This window comes from Pristis pectinata, unplaced genomic scaffold, assembly GCF_009764475.1.
Source record: "Pristis pectinata isolate sPriPec2 unplaced genomic scaffold, sPriPec2.1.pri scaffold_134_arrow_ctg1, whole genome shotgun sequence".
NCBI lineage: Eukaryota > Metazoa > Chordata > Chondrichthyes > Rhinopristiformes > Pristidae > Pristis > Pristis pectinata.
In genome coordinates, this window is record NW_026262477.1 from 17,875 (window position 1) to 41,443 (window position 23,569).

The following is a 23,569-nucleotide window of genomic DNA, read 5'->3' on the forward strand; positions in this document are numbered from 1 at the left end:
CCGATTCCTATACTCAGTACTTTGATTTATGAATGCCAGTATGCCAGAAGCGATCTTTGTAACCCTGTCTACCTGTGACGCCACTTTCACGGAACTATGTATCTGAACTCCCAGATCCCTTTGTTCCTCCACACTCCTCAGTGCCCTACCATTTACTGTGTATGTCCTACCTTGAATTTTACTTCTAAAATGCAACATGCCATCTGCCATTTTCTGGCCCATTTTTTCAGTTGGTCCAGGTCCCTCTGCAAGAGTATAGGAGTGCAGGAGTCCGGATGTTATGGTGAGGTGTAAAAGACATTGGCGAGGCCAAATTTGGAGTATTGTGTGCAGTTCTGGTCAGGTAACTATAGAAAGGATATCAGTAGATTGAAAGAGTGCAGAGGAGATTTACTAGAATGTTGCCGGGTCTTCAAGAGTTGAGTTACACAAAAGATTGAACAGGTTAGGACTTTATTCCTTGGAGAGTAGAAGAATGAGGGGAGATTTGATGGAGGTTTATAAAATTATGAGGGGTATAGACAGAGTAAATGCGAGTAGGCTCTTTCCACGTAGATTAGCAGAGATAAGTACGGGAGGACATGGTTTTAGGGCGAAAGGCGAAAGATTTAGAGGAAACCACAGAGCGGTGGGAGTGTGGAACGAACTGCCATCTGACGTGGTAAATGCGGGCTCACTCTTAAATTTTAAGAATAAATTGGATAGATACATGGATGGGAGAGGTCTGGAGGGTTATGGACTGGGTGCAGATCAATGGGACTAGCGGAATAAAGTTTCGGACCAGACTGGAAGGGCCGAATATCCTGTTTTCTGTGCTGTAGTGTATTATGGTTGTATGTTTCTATGGTCTTGTAAATTTCTTTTGATGAACGAGGAGAGCATCCTGACTGTTTGCTGGTCCAGAGGCTCCAATGCACAGGATTAAAAGAGGCTGCAGAGGGTCGTGGAGTCAGCCAGCTCCATCACCGGAATTACAACACCGCACCCCACCATCGAGGACATCTTCAAGAGGCGGTGCCTCAAGAATGCAGCATTCATCGCTGCGGTGCCTTACCATCCGAGAAATAGCGTTGCTGTTACTTGCATCATGGAGTATGAAGACCCTCATTCAACGATCCAGGAACGGCTTCTACCCTGAGACCATCAGATTTCTGAACGGTCCATGAACACTACCTGATTGTTGCTTATTTTGTACTATAGATTTTGAATATTTATCGTAGTTTTATGCGTTTGCACTGCACTGCTGCGGCAAAACAACACATTTAACGGCATATAAGACGGTGATAATAAATTGATTCTGATTGTGAAGATGCGTGCGATCCACCGTGACTTGACCGCTCGGATTCAGAAGTGGTTTACCCATAGAATATTGAGGGTGCTGATCGATGGGACTTATTCTGGTTGCACTTCTATGACTCTTGGTGTTCCCCAGGGACCGTACTGGGACCTCCGCTGTTTGTGATATATCGAAGCAACCTGGATGAAAATGGAGATGGGTGAATTAGTAAGTTCGCAGACAGTAAAAAGATTGATGGTGTTGTGGATTGTTTTTAAGATTGACAAAGGGTACAGTGGGATATAGGTCAGTTGCAGATATGGGCGGAGAATTGGCAGATGGAGTTTAATCCGGCCGCATCATCGGTGTTGCACTTTTAGAGTTCAAATATAAAGTGACTGTACCCTGATAATGGGAAGACCGTCAACAGTGTTGATTGTCAGAGAGATCTTGTGGTGGATATCCATAGCTCTCTGAAAGTGACTGCACAGGTTGATAGGTCGGTAAGTAAGGCGTATGGAATGTTTGCCTCTATTAGTCAAGGCACTGATTACAAGAGTCGGATGTTATCTCTCTGATGTTTGTAGCTCTGTTCAGGCCGCAGCTGTAGTGTTGCATTCAGTTCTGATCGCCCCGTTACAGGAAGGATGTGGACTCTTTGAAGAGGGTGCCAAAAGTCCAGGATTCTGCTTGGGTTAGAGGGTATGTGCTGTTTGGAGAAGTTGGACAAACTTGGGTTGTTTTATCTGGAGCGACGGAGTTTCAGGGGAGAAATGATAGCAGATCATCAGATTAGAAGTGTCACAGATAGAGTAGACAACCTTTATCTTTTACACAGGGACGAATCGTCTGATACCAGAGTAAAAGCATTTAAGGTGAGTGGTGGGCAATTCAAAGGAGATGTGTGCGGCAGGACCTTTTACCCAGAGAGTGATGGGTGCCTGGATTGCGATGTCAGATGTGGCGGTGGAGGGAAATACGATTGGGGTACGTGGAGGATTGCGGACATTTGTGGAGGCAGAGAAGATTAGTTTAGTTAATCATTTAAAAACTTGTTTAATTAGTCCGGAACAACATTGCAGGACGAAGGGCTTGTTCCTGGTCTGTACCTTGTTTTTCCAACCCAGGTCTCTGGATCTGTGACGTAAAACCTCAAACGGCGTGAAGTAATTCTGCCGAGAAGAACCGACATCAGATAATTCAAAGTCAAAGTCAAGGTCGAGTTTATTGTCAGAAGCACAAGTACATGACCGCACAGGTGCAATGAAAAACATACTTGCAGCGGCATCACAGGGACATCGCGATATATCAGCAGCATTCTCAAGTAAAACAAATTAAACATGAATTAAACATTTTTTCCAGGAAAAAAAAAACTCATTTAGAACAAAACAAAGTCACAGAGATGAGAAGATATTCCTTCCAGTTCACTATCCAGGCCCGATTCTGCCTGCTCCCCCCGCCCCACCACCACCAGTGTGTCTGGAGTCGGAGAGACGGAATTTGTTCAAGCGGGGGAGCGCCGCGGATTTTTTCTGCTCCTCTCCGCGCTGAGCGCATCTCACAATGAGAATGAGCGGATATTTCAGCAGCTCCCTCAGCTGCTCCCTGAACTTAGTCTGGGTCACTGCGTAAAGAGCCGTGTTTGTGCAGCAGCTCAGGAGCTGCAGCATGAGTCTCAGTTCCCTTTAGTCCAAGGTGGAAACCCAGCCTCATCAATGAAATATAATCGGAGCCACACAGAATGCACCGTAAACAGCGCCCACAACAGGATGAAATTCCCCTACACAACCAAGAGTAAAATGAAAGATTTCCTGCGGCTCTCCATCTCCGGGTCTCTGGGACTGTCCCCACTGCTGCCACCCCGGAGTCTCCTGCTGGCTCTGCTCGCCACTAAAACGTGCCTGATAGTCAAAGCATTGAGCAAGAAAATGAGGACAAATGGGATCACAGGCGTGAGGAGGTAATGGAGGAACTCGACTGCTGTCCAATCCACTGAGAACAGACCATCGTAGCTTTCATAGCAAAACCAAGGAAAATTACTACGCGCGTAGTCTCCTGAGAGCATGAAATACCAGAAAATGTTCTTTAAGCAGCTCAGCACGGTCACCGTCCCCAGAACCACAGCCGCCGTTCTCTCGGTGCAATATTTCACTTTCATCTTCTGGCAACAAATGGCTACAAACCGATCAAAGGTGAAAGCGACGGTGAACCAGACAGAACAGTCGGTGGCTGCGTAAAGCAGGACGGCGTGGATATTACACACGGGGATGTACCTCAGGAAAGTAAATGCTCCCCAATAAACAATAGGAATCTGCCTCAGTATCAGGTCGAGGACAACGGCCAGTAGATCCGCCGTTGCCATGGCCACCAGGTAGAGACTGACGCCTTTGGATAGACCGCACTTTCCCCGCGACAGGACCGCAATCGTCAGCACGTTCACAGTGAGGAGGAAAATAAACACAAACATGACAGCGAGGTTCGAGCAACGTCAGCAGATTCACATAGAGGGAAATCAAATGTGGAAACCTGTTCTTGGATTCAGAGTTGGAGTTGGTTGTATCCGACACCGGGGCTGTCTGCTGGAGACGGAGATTATAGGTCAGTGAAATCAACTTCCAACTGGAGAATAACGGCATCACCTCGACCAATAAACAGGTGAGAAGCGGTGGTTCCGTGGTACGGAGAAGCTGCCTGACGAGTGAACAATTCATTACGTGTTCCAGTTATTAAATATCTGAGCTTCGGTTGGGGGAGAGGTGATATATTGACCTGGTCAGTATGCGGAATCCGCTTAGGCTCCTGATCCTGATCCTTGCTCAGTGCTGTTTGAGAGCGTCGCTGATCATTTCATGGTGACCGGGGTCAGTGTGGGTGAGAGACACGGTCACTTTTCATGTTTTGTTTGTGCAGTGACTTTATGTTGGACCTTACGTTGAATGTTATGACGCAGGAACACTGGAGATTGTGGTGAAATATTCCAGTCCCCGGTGGAGCAGTCTAATTCAGCTGCACGTACTGCCCGCCAGGGGGATGGGAACGTTGGGAAACCTCCAGAGGTTTCAGAATGAAATTAGACCATGATTAATGCAACATTATCATTGCCGTAGATAGTTCCGACAGCTGGGATCACCAGACACGGCAACAGTGAGGAGAGAGTAGCAGTGCAGATAGCAATGGTTATCGAACAAATAAATGTAGTTGGGGACAGGTTAGATATATGAGAAAATAACATCGAGAAAGGGAGGATACATAAAACGGTGGTAAACGCCATTCAAGGACTAGGTCTATGTATGGCATTTCCCTCAACCGGAGCTCAGTTAGTGAGGACGTTCTGTTTTATTAAGCGGCAGACGTAACGAACAGTCCACCCACCAGACCTCTTTACAGGACCCCGTGATCACTGCTTCTCACTTGCTTGTTGGTCGAGTCGTTGGACAGGATCTTACCTGGAACAGCAACAAGAGCGAGGATGGGATAATAGACGGGCTGAATAGTCAGGAGTAATAATCTGATCCGATAGTCTACTTTTATCCAAGGAGCATCTGTCATCCCGAAATCATTTTTCCCCTTCTGTCCGCTGTAAGTCACACAGTGCCACAAGGTCGATTCAAACAAATACCTTTATTAGCAGTGCACCGCTAGGAGAATTCTCTTCAGCACTCACTAAGAGTCGCTTCCCGAGTTCTCCCTGAACAAAGGGCAGACAGACATTTATACAGGAATTCTCACGCACATCCCATGCAAACGGCGCCGCGAGTTTCAGTCAAGCTAAAGAGATCCCGAGACAGCCATCACACCTTTTGTCTTAGTTAATTGAGTTATAATCAAGGCTTTCAAAGGCAGGTATCACCCTTCATTGTTCAGACCAAGTCTTCACCTCGATGTTAATTACTCTCAGTATCGCCACCGTCTGACATATCGGAATGGTTCGTTACCCGAAACAAACATTCCAACCTAACTAGTGGGTCAGCAGCTTGCTAGTCCTTGCTAAAGATATATAAATGCATATATATATTTTGTTTGCCAGTTATTGGTATGGTTGCAATTCTTAACCCTTCACTTCCTCATTCCCTCCTTTTTATCATTTCATGATAAACCAGAGCAGCGCTGAGAAGAGGGCCAAAAGCTTATTAATAAGGACCTTGAAACAGGTATTTAGACAGGCCAGCACCACACAGCATACTATTAAAATCACGATTAGTACCACAGCTCCATGCAGCAGGTATGATGCCCACGACCCTCCTAGCAGCCACCCCAACCAAATTGTTCCTCCTGTAAATCCCTGTCTAAAGCTATCTACTTGCGTCTGAATGTCCTGAATGGCATGGGAGATGTTGTAGGACTCATCTCTCACGTTGGTGATACAGTTGTCCCCAACTATAGCACATACTCCTCGTGCTGAGCCAGATGGTAGACCACAGCATACCGGGTCTTCTGGGCATAAAGTCGAAGCTCTGCCAGTTCCTGGTTCACCGCCTTCAGGCCCTCCATAGTACTGTTTCCCAGTGCAGCCAGTCCACAAATAAGGTAGTTATGTTTTTTTTTTCGCGGCTATAGTTCCTGCCGAACCTCCCAGAGAGAGAGTACTCAGGAATCCATGGCCTAACGATGCTAAGGGAGGTCCCAATGAAATAAGATCCCTCCAATCCTCACAGAACTCCTCACTAACTGACCGCACCACAAGTCTTCGTCGGACACGAGCCTTCTGAGGGCAGGGGACCGTGACCGGCCTGATCGTTCCTATTGCAAAGCTGGCTGGCAGAGTGGGGGTGGCTGTGGTGTAAGTGCCATTAAAGAGGAACACATACCCTTCCTTAGCCCGGTAGCAGGTTACATTACCCGATTGCCGTGGACTGGGCATTTGGAAATACCGATATCCTAGCAACATTTCTCCCATGCTCCCTCAGGTAATTCTCCCTGGTTAGCCATTCTAAAGAGAGATTAGACAATCTCACGTGGGTCCCGTTACCTTCTCCACAAACCAATCGCTCTCCTGCAAGTAACGTAGCACACCTCGTAGCAGCGCACTCACAGCTAAACCATCCCCCTTTAAACCCGCAATTCCTCTCTGTACAGGTAGTGGCGGCACATGTTATCGTATGCTGTACAATCGCTAGCCCACAACCCCACCCTGTGCCGGTGAAGCAGTGGGAGAAGGACTGGTGGTGGGCTGTACTACTAGGTCCTGTTACTGTTCCTTGCAAGCATTTACCCGGCAGCCCCCTCCTGTAAGTTCCCGTCTGTCCAACACACTTTGTTTTTGAAAATTCATACTTTAAGAGGACCCTGGGGCTCCTGCTTGGTGTGGCTACAAAAAGACCTTCCACTGATTCTGCCAAGGGGTAACAAACAGTGCGATTCCCATGTAGCTGCATATGTATTTCGTAAAACAAATTATCCTCTAACGCCCGCACAAGAGTACTGGAAATGGTGAGGAGTCCGAATTTATAAAGTATTACCTTTCCTCCGGTGGCCATCGTTTGCAGCCGCTCAGATGAATCCAACGTTCCTGGCCTTTTACTTTCACGGCTGTCGGTGTTTGGAGTAGTATCTGGAAGGTGCCTTTCCTCCGAGGTCCCAGTTTAGGGCGCTGCCAATCCCGTATCAGTACTGAGTCTCCGATTTCCAGGTCAGGCAATTCCGTGTTCTGCCCTTCAGGTGGTTTAAGGGCACTCTCCACCTGTGAATGAAGAAACTTTAAAGAGGACGTAAGTTGTCTGAAATACCTTTGCAGTTCATCCCCCATGATATTAAGGTCAACGTGTGGGGGGTTTGGGTGTCGGCGTCCCATGGGGTTCTTCCCGGACGCCCATAGACGATTTCGGCAGCCGATACCCCGGTGGCCAAATGGAGGTGGGGGGTGGGGTGGATGAATCTCATATGATACAATGCTAAAGGGAGAACCTTCAACCAGTTTAGACCTGTCTCTGACACTAATTTGTTTAGTTTATTCTTAAGGGTGCTGTTAGCTCTCTCTACTACACCCGCTGCTTGAGGATGGTAGGTGCAGTGGAACTGCTGTTCGATATGCAGTGCCTCGCACAATTCCTTATTTATTTTCCCTATGAAGTGGGGGCCATTCTCAGAACTTATCCGTCGGGGTACCGCAAACCTTGGTATAACCTCTGTAAGTAATAACTTTACCACCGTTGAGGCCTTATTGTTAGTGGTTAGAAAAGCTTCAATCCATCTACTAAATACATCAACACTAACGAGACAGTACTTGTATCAACGTACACGCGGTAATTCAATAAAGTCAAGTTGTACACATTCAAAAGGACCACCTGGCAAGGGGGTTATGCCTGGGGTGCACTTCACCCCTTTCCCAGCAATGGTTTGTTGACATATCAAACACGACCGTATTTTGCCTCGTGCTGCTTCCCCCAATCTGGGGTGCCACCAGGTACGTAGTAAAATCTTATTCATTCTCTCCTTGCCAAGGTGGGTGTCAGAATGTAGGCAGTCAATAAGCATCGGTAGCAAAGAATCAGGTATACATACTTGACCGACTGGAGTAACCCAGAGGCCGTGTAGCGCAGAGTGCGTACACCCGTGCGCCTTCCACATTTGTTTCTCTGAGTCAGGGGCGTCCCCCTGTAAGTGCTGCACAGTGATCATGTCTGGGGTGCCCGGCGTTGCTATCTTTGGCTTGCAAACAGCTGCTTGTTTTTCCATGGTGGAAGCGATTTTATACCCCTGGCGTGCTGCCAATTTCGCTTCTGTATCTGCCCTGTTATTGCCCTGGGTTATTAGGGAGGCATCTGATAGGTGAGCGGAGCATTTAATGATGGCCAATTTGTTTGGGAGGAGGATGGCTTGGAGGAGGTTCTTTACATAAGCCGCATTCTGTATGGGGCTTCCTGTAGAGGTCAGAAATCCCCTGTGTGCCCAGAGTCGGCCAAAATCATGGGCAACTCCAAAAGCATAGCGGGAGTCAGTGAAGATGTTAGCTACTTTGTCCTTGGCTAAAATGCAAGCTCGGGTCAGGGCAAAGAGTTCTGCTTTTTGGGCAGAGACTGGGGGCTGCAGAGATGCAGATTCCACACTCTGGGAGTCGTTTACCACGGCATAGCCGCTAAGGCGGGTGCCCTGTTCAGAAATGTAGGAACTACCATCGACGTACAGGTTTAAGTCGGCTGACTGGATGGCCTTATCTGAAAGGTCCGGACGGGGTGCAGTTAAAACGTGGTTACGCATTAGACAGTCATGAGGTGGGTCCGCAAGATCCTGAGGTGGGGCCTCTAGGAAGTTGGCAGGATTAATGGTCGTACAGTAGACAAAAGTGAGGAGTGGGTTATTCAGGAGTGCTACCTCATATCTGTTTAAGCGGACCTGGGTAAGGTGTTGCGTCTGTTGAGAAGTTAAGAGTGCCGTTACGGTATGGGAGGAATAAACCATCACTGACTGTTGCAGGGCGACTGGCAAGGAACCAGGATGCGCTGTTTGCAGAATGAATCTATTAAATGGGTTATTCCGTCAACTGCCTCTCTCCGAAGGGGGTACAGTGGGACGGAAGGCAATTGTGCTCCTGGTCTTACACGGATTTGGACTGGGGTTACTGGGGTGAGCCCCACCTCAGCTTTCGACATGGCCCATAAATTAGGGGTTGGCTCATCTGAAAGGAGTCAGTGGGGCTGATGGTGGTGTAAACAGTCTGTCACCGAGAAAGGGGTGAGGTAATAAGTCAGGTTCCCTTATGCCAGTATCTGGAGAACCCAGTAAAGGCCTGTGTCTGTCTGTGCCTCAAGTCTGTGGCCTAGGAATCCCAGCTCCTTCAGTTTATGACCCTCATTAACTGACGGGGCATCAAGCCCGACTGATTCCACGATTCATTAGGTACTTGAACTAAAACTGCTGTACCCTCCTTACCCTCTAAATGAAACCGTGGCTGTGGACAGTTTAATATCGTGCTGGGTGATACAAGGGGCTTCAAGAGTTGAAGTATTTGCTCCCGTGTCTATCATAAAGGGAATCGGCTTTCCTTCAACTGAGAAATTGACGATGGGTTCATCGTCCGGGTTATCGGTGAGGGCAGGGTACATGGAGAGGCTACTCTCCACGTCTAGTCAAGCAGAAAACGGGTTGTTGGTTGAAAAAGGTTGTCGTCTACCAGGGGGTCTCGTCTGCCTATGACGGTAGTGGGGGCGGTCCCTCCGCCAATGGTCAGGTGCCCCACAAAAGTAGCATCCCGTCAGCCTGGCGCTTGCGGGTTGTTGGGGTCCCCTGGGTCCGAGGTAATTACGAGATGGTGATGGTGGTGGTGGTGGTGGTCCACAAGGGGGCCCGTACACTGGGGTTCTTAAGTCCTTGGGGTACAGTGGGTATCCTTTACCGGACCAGTCAACCCCTTCTGGAACGCAAAATTGCCGCTCCATTTGATAGTCTGTATTGTCGGAGTCGGAAGGTTGGGGACGAGGGGGTCTCTGCACCATTTCCTGTTTTACCTTTGTGGCTTTCGTATCGCGCCCGTTACTCCAGTAGTGGACTAGCGCCCTCCTGATGGCTTGTCGTGCGTGGTCAGGCCAGTTCATGTCATTAGTGCGGATAGCTGAGGCCACTCCCGCAGGGATGCATTGTAATAGGACGGCGTGAAACTGGGGGGAGGCATTGCCTCTGTTGTAGGCATCGTACCCCGCATAGGTACCGTAAAGTGAACAGAAACGGTCCCAAATGTCTGGGCCGTCCTCACCCTGTTTTGGTCGGCATTCTAAAACTTTAGTTATGTCAATTGGCTGTTGGATTTACGAAGGTTTTACGAAGGGCTGTTCTAATATTGGTCACCTGGTCCTGAGGCCGGACGGCCGCCTGAAAGGCTGTCCAGTCAGCATAGTCCCCCAGGTGTTCTTTCCACTGTGCCACTTCATTAGTTGTAAGGGCCATGCAACAAAGGCTGAAAAGGTCTTGGGGGGGGGGGGGCGGCCTGATATATCTGAATTGTTCCAATCACATAATCTATGAAATCTTCCGGGTTGGTTTTACGGTTGGGCGCCTGACTCATGATTAAGCAGATCTCCTGAGGCTTCCAAGGGGTGTAAATTTGGATTGTAGGATTAGCGCTGGCTTGGGCTGGATCAGGATAGGGTACACTCCTGTTGGGGAATTGTTTCTTAACCTTGGCTCCCTTAACCCCGTTCAACATGGGTGGTTGGCTGGGATCTGTAGGGTCGCCATAATCAGTGGTAGAATCAGAGTCGGTATCCGTCTGAGAATCTATTGAAGGACTGTCCCTTGCCAAAAAGCTTCGTCGTTTGTCTGTGGCCTTAGAGCCATTCGTATGCGGGCTTTCTCTCTGTCCAAGCTGATTTCTAGTTCGGGATGCAATAGGGCCACGGAATTGTCCTTGGGACGGGACTTGGCTAGCAGTCATTGGTGGTGAGAGAGGAAAAGTTTGTGGACACGTCGCATTATATGGGGGCGGCAGTGAAATGCGGAGGAGGGTAGGTAGGGGCTGTGGGTCTGACCATCCAATCCTCCTCCTCTTCGTCCGTATCATTACTTTGGAACAATAGGGGCACGCCAGACATGTCGGGAAGTACCTCCACTTTATCCTTACTACTTTTACTTTTATTTCTGCTCTTCTCCTTATTTACCCTTCTGTTCTTTTCAGAATCGTGGTCTCCGCACTGAGACTTCAGAAATTCCCAACTCTTAGGATTTCCCTGTTCATCACACACACTAATTCCCCTTCTGCGCGCATTATGTTCCCAGCTAGCCTGCTTAGATTTATTTGTTAGGTCTTCGGCCGTTTTCCTCCAAGTGGACATTAATATTTTCCATTTTCCCCTGTATTCCGCTCTCAAATTGCCTTTTCTGCCTTTAGGCATTTATCTACGTCCCAAGTCCCCCCCAATGGCCATATTTCGTTTCCCAATTTCTTGTTGAGGCATGCCGATAATCTACGGAAGTTACTCCCGTTCTTCGGATCGTCTTTACATAACTTAGATAGTGGGGTATTGGACCCAGACTTATCGAGAGTTTGTCCCATTTTGTATTCTACCCGATCGGACGGTACGAATCGCTGCGATTACCTATAAGATCGGTTTCTTTCCTTCACCCACTTCAGGTTCCTGACCTTCCCGTGGGGGATTTCCCCTCTTAAGAACCGGTCTAAGGCAGGGTCGTAGTACCGGAGAACCGATCTCAGAAGTTAGAGCTCAAAACTTTGAAATTCACAACTTAAAATTCCAAACCCAAAACTGGGGACTCGAACCCCGAATAAAACTAAACTTAACTGCGGACTCGAACCCGGAACAAAACTTAACTTACCTGGGGACTCGAACCCCGAACAAAACTTAACTTAACTGGTGACTCGAACCCCCTCTTACCTGTGGCACTCGGACAGGTTCGCGAGGAGTCCGTCAGAGGATTGTCGGTAAGCGAAGGGATCGATCAGGTGTCCGACTGCCTGAGAGGGATCAAGGTGAATCGTATCTTGTGGGCCCGTCCGTCTCAGGTGGCCGTTATCCCCGTCGGTCGCTCACGCCGCTTCCGAAACCTCGTCTTGGACTCCTGGCTGGCTCGCCAAATTGTCATCCCGAAATCAATTTTCCCCTTCTGTCCGCTGTAAGTAACACAGTGCCACAAGGTCGATTCAAACAAATACCTTTATTAGCAGTGCACCGCTCGGAGAATTCTCTTCAGCACTCACTAAGAGTCGCTTCCCGAGTTCTCCCTGAACAAAGGGCAGACAGACATTTATACAGGAATTCTCACGCACATCCCATGCAAACGGCGCCGCGAGTTTCAGTCAAGCTATGGAGATCCCGAGACAGCTATCACACCTTTTGTCTTAGTATAATTGAGTTATAATCAAGGCTTTCAAAGGCAGGTATCACCCTTCATTGTTCAGACCAAGTCTTCACCTTGATGTTAATTACACTCAGTATCGCCACCGTCTGACATATCGGAAGGGTTCGTTACCCGAAACAAAGGCAGTTAACATACTTAACATTCCAACCGAACTAGTGTGTCAGCAGCTTGCTAGTCCTTGCTAGAGAAATATAAATGCATATATATATATTTTGTTTGCCAGTTATAGGTATGGTTGCAATTCTTAACCCTTCACTTCCTCATTGTCAGAACTTATCCGTCGGTGTACCCCAAACCTTGGTAGAACTTCTGTGAGTAATAACTTTACCACCGTTGAGGCCTTATTGTTGGAGGTTGGAAAAGCTTCAATTCATCTACGAAATGCATCAACAATAGCAAGGCAGTACTTGTAACAATGTACAGGCGGTAATTCAATAAAGTCGAGTTGTATACATTCAAAAGGACCACCTGGCAAGGGGGTTTTGCCTGGGGTGCACTTCACCCTTTTCCCAGCATTGGTTTGTTGGCATATCAAACACGACCGTAATTTGCCTCGTGCTGCATCCCCCAATCTGGGGTGTCACCAGGTACGCAGTAAAATGTTACTCATTCCCTCCTTGCCAAGGTGGGTGTCAGAATGTAGCCAGAAAATAAGCAGTGGTAACAAAGAATCAGGTATACATACTTGACCGACTGGAATAATCCAGAGGCCGTGTAGCGCAGAGTGCGTACACCCGTGCGCCTTCCACATTTGTTTTTTCTGAGTCAGAGGCGTCCCCCTGTAAGTGCTTTCCCGATAACACTGTGTCATTTGTTGAACATAAGGTTATAGCGGACACTGACAGTCGTTTTGTTGCAGTATCAGGGAAGCTTCATAATACACTAGGGGTATTTGCCAAGATTTCTGCTCCGAGTACGGGCCTTCCAGGATTTTTTGAACGATTTTTTGCACTTTTTCCAGATTTGGATCTTCACTTTCTGGTTCTAGGAGGAGATTTTAAATCCTGGATAGATTCAAGGTTAGATCTGTCATCTACTGAACCAGCAACTCTTAATAAATCAGCTTCATGTCATCAATCATTTTAATGAAAACTTGTGTTACTGACGTCTGGCGTTTTTTACATCCAGACGACGGGGAATATTCATTTTTTTTCTCATGTTCATCACACATATTCCAGCATTATTTTTTTTATTGATAATCAAATGATCTCAATAATTCAGTCCTGTGAATATAAAGACATTGCTCTTTCAGACCATGCTCTTGTGTTTTTATCTTTAAATCTCCCCAGACTCCCTCAAATAAACAGATCCTAGCGCTTTCATCTACATTTGTTATCTGATAATGATGTTTAATTTTTTTTAGAGAAACGTGTTACTTTCTTTTTTAAGAAGAATACCACAAGAGAGACTTCTAGTCTTATTATATAGGATATTTTAAAACCTTTATTAGAGGACAAATTATTTCTTAAGCGCAAGCGTTAAGGAAAAAAAAACTAATACAGAGAGAATTGATTTAGACAATCAATTGAAACTTCTAGACTAAAGATATACCTTGGATCCAGATCGCACTTCATATAAAAAAATACCTTGGATACAGATCGCACTTCATATAAAAGGCGATTTGAAATCAAAACTAAATACAATCTCCTTTTAACATATCCAATTGAGAATCAACTCCTAAAAGATAAAACTCAATATTTATGTCCTTGGAGATAAAACAGGTAAATTATTGGCTAATCAGTTAAAAACCTCTATAGCTAGACGGCAAATTAAAGAAGTTCGCAAAGCCAATGGAAAAAAAGACAACAGATCATTTAGAAATAAATGATGCTTTTAAATTCTATTCCAAACTTTATAGTTCTGATTCTCCTAAAGATGATACTGTAATGTACAACGTTTTCGACCAATTAAACATTCCTACACTCTCTGGTGATAACCAAAAACAACTAGATAAATGCATTACTCATGAGGAAATCGCCGAGGTTAAATACTGTCAATGCACTCTGGAAAGACACCGGGACCTGATGGATTTCAGGGAGATTTCTATAAGGCTTTCTCTTCACTTCTTATACCTTATTTTAAATTGGGAAGGTTACCACAATCTTTTTATGAAGCTTTCATTTCACTTATTCTTAAGAAGAATAAAACTGCAACGGATTGTTCTTCATACAGACCAATTTCTTCACTGAATGTTGATGTTAAAATTTTATCTAAAGTTTGGCTCGTAGATTAGAAAATATGTTACCATTAATTCTGTCCGATGATCAGATGGGTTTATGAAAAACCGTCATTTCCATTTTAATATTCGTCCTTTATTGAACATCAATTCCTTCTACGGGAATATCGGAATGTGTGATTTCTCCAGATGCCGAGAAGGACTTTGACCGGGTCTTATGGAGTTACTTATTTAAAAGCTTAGAGAAATTTAACTTTGGGCACGATTTTATTTAATGGATTAAATTGCTTTATTTATCTCCTTCTGCCCGTGTTCTTACTAACTTTCAACTTTCTGAACCTTTTAAACTCCCACGCGGAACTAAACAGTGGTGCCCTTTGAGTCCGTTGTTATTTGACCTGCTCCTTGAACCTTTAGCTATCGCTTTTCGAGAATCTACAGAGATTGCCGGTATTTTTAGGAGAGGTACCACCCATAAAGTTTGGCTCTGTGCTGATGATTTACTGTTCTTTATTTCGGATGTTGAGACTTCCTTACCTTCTCTGCTTTCTTTACTTTCCTGTTTTAGCCAATTTTCAGGATATAAACTGAATTTACACACGAGAGAACTTTTCCCTTTGAACAATCTGATGTCATTCGATATTAATCTTCCTTTTAAAATTATAAGAAATCATTTTATCTATTTGGGTGTAACTATTACTAAAAATTATGAATATTTATTTAAAGAGAACTTTCTTGCTTTACTGAATTATGTGAAAAGGGTCTTACCAAATTGGTCACACCTCTCTATATCGCTGATTGATTGCATTAATTCTATTAAAATGAATAATTTACCAAAGTTATGCATCTATTTCAGGCTTTACCTGTTTTTATTCCTAAGTCCTTTTTTTATTTTCTTGACTCATTCATATCTTCCTACATATGTCAAAATAAACATCCTAGATTAAAGAAAGTTCATTTTCAGAAAGCTAGAAAATAGAGGCTTTGCTTCACCCAACTTTAGGTTTTATTACCGGGCAGTCAATATACGAAATCTTACTTTTTGGTTCCACTGTATTTATCATGTGGTCTGTCCAATATGGATTTCTTTGGAAGCGAATTCTGCTAAAAAAAAATGCTATTTTTTTTTGCTTGGCTCTTCACTTCCTTTATCAATAAATAAATTAACTGATCATTTGGTGGTTAAACATGCTTTGAGTATTTGGTTACAATTTAGAAAATATTATGATTTATTGAGATTTTCTTTGACTAGTCCCATTTTTGATTTTTTAAAACCTTCTATAACTGATATAGCTTTTAAAGAATGGGATAGATTGGGCATTTATTGTTTTCAGGATCTGTTTGTTGGAGGAAATTTCTTAACGTTTGAACAATTGTCAACTGAATATAATTTGCCAAAAACTCACATTTTTTGATATTTTCAAATTAGAGATTTTCACCGATCTCAAGTATATACTTTCCCTATAAGTCCTCTTATGAAATTCCTAGATGTAATTTTTAATTTGAAGCCTTTTTATGATGCTTCAATATCTATGATTTATGGTAGGTTATCAGGAACGAATAAGGTCCCTTTAGACAAAATTAAAAAATGCTTGGGAACATTATCTGCAGATTTCAATTTATGAAGAAACTTGCAATCACATTTTTAAACTAGTTAACACTTCATCATTGTATGTACGTCACTCTCTCATTCTGTTTAAAGTGGTCCATGGAGTTCACCTGTCCAAAGACAAGTTATCGCGTTTCTATTCGGATATATCTCCTTATTGTGACAAATGCAATAATGTAGAGGCTTCTTTAATTCATATGTTTTAGTCTTGTCCAAGTCTGGAAAAATACCTGATAGAGGTATTTCAAACCTTTTCAGTACTGTTTAATATAAATTTTAAGCCACATCCTTTAAGTGCATTATTCGGGATTGTTGAAGAAAAATATATAATTCTGGAGACTTCTGACTTACACATATTAGTCTTCATTTCTCTTATAGCCAGGAGGGCTGTATTGCTTAAACGAAAGGAAACTACTGCCCCCACTCATGCTCAATGGTTACGGGTTGTTATGTCATATCTAAACTTAGAGAAGATCCGTTGCTCTATTTCTGAATCTATTCTGAACTTTCAAATATTATGACCACCTTTTTTGAACTACTCTCAAAACCACTGATTTGGCGCTTAGAGTGGAGATATTGGCCAATATTACTATGTCTTTAGGATGTTACTAACTAGGTTTAGTTTTGGTAGCGGGGTTAGATATTTTAAAATAAAATTATTCCAACTTATCAATACTAATTGGTCATCATTTTTGTTTATTAATATGAAGGATAGTGAGTCAGTACATCATTTTTGTAATATTTTGTTTTTTTTTCTTTTGTTTCATGTACTCTGTACTTTTTATTTGGATTTAATAAAAATTTTGAAAGTAGGAGGAAATCCACAGGCCAGGCAGCATCCGTGGAGAAAAGCAAGCTGTCAACGTAAGGATTAGGACACTTTGGAAACCGAAATAAACATCTCTCCGTCGGGTAATTGAACCCCGGTCTCCCGCGTGACAGGCGGGGATACTACCGATGAACTGTTATCCGGTTGTCAGGGTACAGGAGAAGTCAAAGAGTCATCTCGAATGTGTTCGTTGACAGTAAAACCGGCTCCTTTCAGACACCCACCCCACTGTCTGACTGGAGAGGTCTCAGGACTCGCCAGTGAAACAGTCACTTGGGTTCAAGGACCGGCCGGAGGTGAGGCTCCCATTAGGGCCTAACTGCATGTGGTTGAAAGGGATATTGCTAATCAGGATTTATTTTCCCATTTACTGATGAGAGAGGCAGGAAACAATTTGTCGCTTTTCGACCTTTTCAGGATCGACTCTCATATCGTCCGATCCGGGCTGAATCGTCACCGCGCGCTGTGTGACTCCGGCCTGTTGGAGGGTGGCGACATCGACTGGACGGAACAGGGACTGCAGCCGAATGAGGAATGACGCGTCAGAAAGCAGAGCCGGGACTGGTGGTTGAGTCACAGGTCAAACAGCAATGGAAGCGGTTTAGTACACGAAAGGCCTGCGCATTAGTGAGGCGATCGTGGTATAGTGGTGAGCATAGCTGCTTCCCAAGCAGTTGACCAGGGTTCGATTCCCGGCCATCGCAGGTTCCAGAGTTTTAATCTCCCGACATCGAGACTGTCACAAGTAAATCTCTCACAGGACAAAGATCTGCAGAGGTCTCGAGTTCTCTACTTCTGCTAATCCGTGGGTAACTTGCTGAATTCATTTCGTTCGATGAGTGACGGTTAGAGAGATCCCATCGCCGCCGCTTACTGTGAGCAGGTCTATGCGTCAGGGAAGCAATTTCCGTCCCTCATCTTTCCCAGTAAATTGATGAACGGATGTTGCAGCTTCCGATTCTTACGCTGTCGATATTCCCATAGCAAACTAGTTCACATGTGGTCGCCCCATTCCTGGAAGGATATGGAGGCTTTGGAAAGACTGCATAAGAGATTTACCAGGACGTTGCCTGGATTAGCGGCTATGAGCTATTAGGAGAGATTGGACAAACTTGTGTTGTTTTCCCTGGAGCATGAGAGGCATAGATAACGCAGGCATACAGATATATTTCCTAAGGTAGAAATGTCAAATACTTGAAGGCTTGCGTTTAAGGTGTGAGCTTACGTTTAAATCAGTTGCATGCTGCAAGTGATGCAGTGGAGGATGACCCGGGGATACTTTAGTCACCCCGCCGGACACCACGCAACGGCTTCACCCACACCTCGTGGTGGCTCATTTTGTTCAATCCAGAGGTCTCATTAACGTCGCAAGCCTATCACTGTAACAGCATAAATGCAGAATTCCTTCAGTGTTGTATGGCCAGCAGCGCACTTTGTCCCTTTGTGACCCCCTGGATGCAGTTTGTTGGCCCGAAACGTTGGCAATTCCTTTCCGCCCACAGATGATTCCTGACCCACTGAGTCCCTCCAGCAGAGAACATAGGACCATGCAGCACAGGAACAGGACCTTCGGCCCACAATGCTGTGCCGAACTATTTAAATCAGTAATCAAATTCCCAAGTAATCTCATCCCTTCAGCCTACACATTTCCTGCACATCTACGCTCCTATCGAAGAGCCCCTTGGACGCCTCGATCGTTTTTGCCACCACCAGCCCGGGCAGCGCATTCCACCCCCCCCCCCCCCCGCCACCTCTCTCTGTGTAAAAAAAAACATAATGCATAGCTTCTTTGAGCCTACCCGCTCTCAACTTAAATGCATGCATGCTGGTATTCGACAAGGTAAAGTTAAGAGGCGCATCTCTGGCAGTTGGCGATGCAATATTACAGGTGATTTATCCATGTCAGATGTCACTTTTCCAGCTCTCTGTGGTTCGACACAACATCAGGTTTGGATTATCACAGTCCGACTCCGTTATGAGGTCAGTCAGAATTCTTTGTAGGAACTTGTTCAAAGTTCAAGATCTCTAAAGATGCCGGGGATTGAACCCGGGACCTCATACATGCAAAGAATGCGCTCTCCGACTGGGCTACATCCCCACTGCCGCTCCACAATTTCAGAAGTCCGCTCTTTTCTGGGTCTCACCCGTTGAGCATAAAACAGAGGTATCGGAACACAGAGAACAAGGCTGGAACTGGCCATTCGGCCCTTCCCGCTCCACCATTCAGTGCGACCCTGGCTCATCATCCAAGTTCAACCCCCTGTTCTGCTCTCTCCCCACACGCAGTAAAAACCTTTTGGGGCAGATGCCATTTAGAATAAAATCAAACCAAGACATTAGACCTGGCAAGTCCGTTAGGTCCAAGGATGTCACCGGAGGAAACACGCACATCCCGTTGAAAGGGAAGCACAGACTCTCGACGTGAGACCCCGCTGGAAGCGCTCCCACTGAGCCCAGTCAGGCAGCAGCAGGGAGCACCCGCCTCGGGACAGCGTAGTGTTACCCAGCTAAGAATGACACGCACAGCAAAAGCTGCCGGATCGCCAGCGTCCCTGGGTGGGCTCGAACCACCAACCTTTCGGTTAACAGCCGAACGCGCTGACCGATTGCGCCACAGAGACACCCTAAAGAAAGCAGAAGTGAATGGCCCATTCCCGGGTTTGGAGGCGATGACCAGGGATCGGGGCTGGGACCAGGCTTTTCACAATCTGCAACAATGGTTTGGATCAGTAAGTCACAGAAAATATAAAACAGAAAACGGTAGAAACACTCAGTACGTCGAGAAACATCTGTGAAGAGAGAAACAGAAGTAATGTTTCTGGTCGGAAATAGGGTCAGGAGTGACCAGGCCCACTGCAACGGAGAGAATTTCCAGGTCAACGTCCAAAATTCATAACGGAAGCATTGAAACGTAGTAAAAACAGTGCTATTTATTACATGGAATTTCACTCCGGGACCAAACAATCAACAACCCCTCATAATTACACCTGTTTCTCCGGCTGGACTCGCTGCTCTCGGAGTCAGCAGGATTCGAACCTCCACTGCGAAACCACAACCGATTTCTAGTGCATCGCCTTAACCATTCGGCCACGACTACCGCGCTCCCCACAGCCCGGCAGCCAGAAGGACATTGGCCATGGGCTGGGATCAGCGTGTCCCGGGACGGACGGGGACAGCACTTATCCCGGAGTCAGAGAAACAGGACTGATCCTGAACTATAAGCAGGAACTGCTGGAAACACAGGTCAGGCAGCGTTTGTGGAGAAACAGAGTTAACGTTTCAGGTCGATGAGCTTTCACTCTGAACTCCGTGTGGGCAGCTGGACGGAGTCAGAGCGGGACAGGGTTTCCTCACCCTGTCACCACACCCCCAGACCTCACAATTTGCTCAGTCTCTGACTGTGGGCATCAGCAGCAGGGCAGCGGTTATTGCCTTTCCCCAGTTGCCCTGGAGAAGGTGGTGCCGGGCCTCCTCCCTGGGCCGCTGTGCTCCGTGTGGTGAGGGAGCTCTCAGTGACGGGGCTCCAGGATCCTGACCAGGCTCCCAGGCAGTTATGGTGATGGGGAACTCTGCAGGGTGGCCTGGGCGGGGCGGCCGGGCCGGATTCACTCTCCTCCTCCTTTCTGATCAACCGACAGGCTTGTTGTGCCGCTTCAGACGTCATTCACCAGGTAACCCCATTGGTGTGGGCTGGAGCCACATACAGTCCACAGCGGGTGAGGACGGCGGGTTTCCTTCCCCCGGCACCCGGGATTCATCAGGTGGGAGAGACTGAGTTCGATTGGCGGGGTTGAGCTTACGTCTCGTTTCTTGTAAACGGGCATTGACCTGACACTTCTGTCTTCTCTCTCCATGGGCGCTGCGTGACCTGCTGAGTTGTAGAGCATGTTTTGCTGTCATGTCTAATTTCCAGCAACCTCAGTATTAATGGGCTGTTTGGACCCGACACTGCATATGCAAGGGCGGACATGGACTGGGGCGAGACTGACATCGGTGCGTTAAATTCTTCTCGGACTTGCACAAGTGTATTTTAATGAGTATTAAGGGGGTGTAGGAGCCTTGGTGTTCAAGTACAGAGACCCTTAACGTGACAACAATGCAAATAAGGGTGCGACACATCCAAACGAGGGAGCTCCTTCATGAGGCGGTGCATGGAATTTAACAGCAGGGTGGCTTTCTTCCAAACATGTTAGAGTTTGAGTCGGCCCATGCTGGAGGGCTGCGTGTGGTTCTGTTCGCCACACTACAGGGACGGCCAGATTTTGCGAGAGAGTATACAGAGGAGATTCACCCTGATGTCTCTTCCGTTATAAAGGTTGTTCCCTTTGGAACAGCGGAGATTGCGACGTGATGTAATTGGGGTGCGTGAACTGACAAAGGACATAGGAAGAGTAGACAGGGAGAAGTCGTTCTCGTTGGCGATGAGACTAAACCAGAGTATGTGGACTGGAGGTGAATTATCGGAAAACGATGGGAGGACTGAACACCGAGGGAACAGGGAATATGGCCTGAGACCGAAGAGGGAATTCCAACGTCCAGTGCGCACGCTCAGGGAACAAGCGGGAATATTCTTGTGGAACAGGGAGAGTGACTGAGGCTGTGAATGAAGACATGACATCGGTCTGTGCAGAAGAAGGGGACGGAGTCTCTGTCGGGAACGGAGGGGGTGTGAGGAGAGAGATTCCACAAGGTAAACATAGACACGAGCGAGTGGTGAATAGTCGGACGTCACTCAGTGTGAGCACATCATCTGGGACATGCCGGGCATCTGTAGACATACAGTTTCCTGTAGGCATCTGGAATAGAGAGAGAGTGAGAGCTGGAAAATGCGTTGGTCTTTTCATTGATTGACCGGGAAAAGATGAGGGATGAGAATTATATCCCTGATCTGCTTTCAAGAAGTGACGAACTAATCTCGCTTACCCTCATTACCGACCTCAATTTTTGAAACAAAATGGAGGAATTTTTACTCGGAAATTAAACCCTGACCTTGCTGACGCGGCGGGTCTCATCTTTTGCAGTTTCAGATGCGCTCAATTTAAATGTCTCCTCCGTTGCAGTTCCTGTTCCGTCCACCTGATGTCCCCATCCTCCAACAGACTGCATTTTCACAACGTAGGGGAATTATTCAGCTGGGAGTCGAAATCTGCAACAGCCGATGAGCTGTGAATAGAGGTTTATGTAACTCACATCAGCTGTGAATCAATCAAAACTCTACCTTTTCAATGATACACAGTTTACCCCCAAATTAAGTCACACTCCCGGCAAGTCTCTCAGAGGAGAGGTTTCTAACAATACCCCAGAGCACTCCGATCTCACAATAGTCACGATGTTTCTGTCGCTGGCCAAGTTTAGTTTCTGGTCAATGGTTAACACCAGGGGTTTTGATGTTCGGGGACTCAGTGATTGTGAAACAAAGGAATGCCAATGTTGAATGGTTGAACCCTCTCCTGTCGGTGATGGTCAGTGCCTGGAACTTCTGTTGCGAGCACATGACTTGTGATTGGTCAGCCCATCCCCGGATGTCTTGGGATGTTTCGTTTGCGGGGAATGGGAAGATAACGAAATCATCAGTGATCATCGTCACTTATGATGGAAGGAAAGACGTTGATGAAACAGCTGAATGTGGCTGAGCCTGGGGGATAAATCCTGCAGTGATGTCCTGCGGCTGGGTTGATGGACAGCTGACAACTACAACAGTTTTGCACTGTGCGGGAGATAACTCTGACCCTTGCAGTATCTTCCTGTTGGTTCCCGTTAATTCCAGTTTTATCAACACTTGTTGATGCCGCGCTTTGTCAAAGACTCCATTCTTTTCAACTGTGGACACCCTCTGAGTTATACTGGAGGAAGTCATGTTGATAACAGTCAATAATTGTTGGTGACGTTCCAAAAATCTTTGGACTCTGGAACAGTTCCCTCATGTACAGGTCACTTTTGTCCCACAGAGATCCCAGTGGTCCACACATCTGAATCCCTCCCCCTGCATTAACTCTTCAGCCGCGAATTTGTCTGCCATATCGCCCTGCTCTTACCCTCAATCGCTGTGGCACGGCGAGTAATACAGATATTACTACCCTTAACGTCCTCCTTTTCATCCTGTTTCCTAACTCCCGATATTTACTCTGCAGGAGCTCATCCTTTTTCTGCCTGTGTCATTAATCCCATTGTGTGCAATAACTCTTGGCTGCTCACCCTCCCTCCTGGGAATGTTTGCAACCGCTCACAGGCATCCTCGACCCTGGCACCAGCGAGGCATCACACCATCCTCGACTACGTTTTACGGCCACAGGATTTCCTGTCTGCCCTCTAACTCTCTGGTCTACTATCACTATTGTGGTTCTGTTTTCACCCGTCCTTGCTGCGCTTCAGAGCCAGTCGTGGTGCCTCAGTGGGTCGACACTCTCTGAAGTTCAGTGAACGAGAGGTGATCTCATTGCCACTCACATTCTCTGGAACCAGAGTAATAAATGTCTTTATCCGCCCAAATACTGGAAATCCCATTTCAGTGAGAAGCTGTGACCTGTTGCTCCGGAATCCACAGCTCCGACAGACACTCTGGGCTGATGTACTCCAACAGGCTCTGATTTATACAGAGGGTCAGTCTCCAGTGACACAGTTATACACCTGACCATTGTTCTTAGTTACAATCACTTGAACAAACACATTATATCAACACTACTACATCTAGTGCAAATATTGTGGCGATTTAACACAAATACGTCAACGTCCCCGGCATTACCTCAGCGTTTTCTCTTTTCCAAATAATGTCAGTAGATTTGATCACACATGACTGATCGTTTTCCGGAGGCCTCTGTATTTGCAGCTTTTACACTGTTGTATTGGAAACTGATTCGTCCATATTTGTAA

At 46.2% G+C, this 23,569-nt stretch overlaps 2 non-coding genes across 2 annotated transcripts; one reads left to right on the forward strand and one right to left on the reverse strand.

Annotated features, from left to right (window-relative positions):
• Positions 1 to 17,331: 17,331 nt before the first annotated feature.
• Positions 17,332 to 17,403, forward strand: trnag-ccc (transfer RNA glycine (anticodon CCC)). The gene has a single exon. It is a non-coding gene; the product is annotated as a tRNA-Gly (tRNA).
• A 1,843-nt stretch (positions 17,404 to 19,246) lies between these two features.
• trnan-guu (transfer RNA asparagine (anticodon GUU)) lies at positions 19,247 to 19,320 on the reverse strand. The gene has a single exon. It is a non-coding gene; the product is annotated as a tRNA-Asn (tRNA).
• Between the last annotated feature and the right edge of the window lie 4,249 nt (positions 19,321 to 23,569).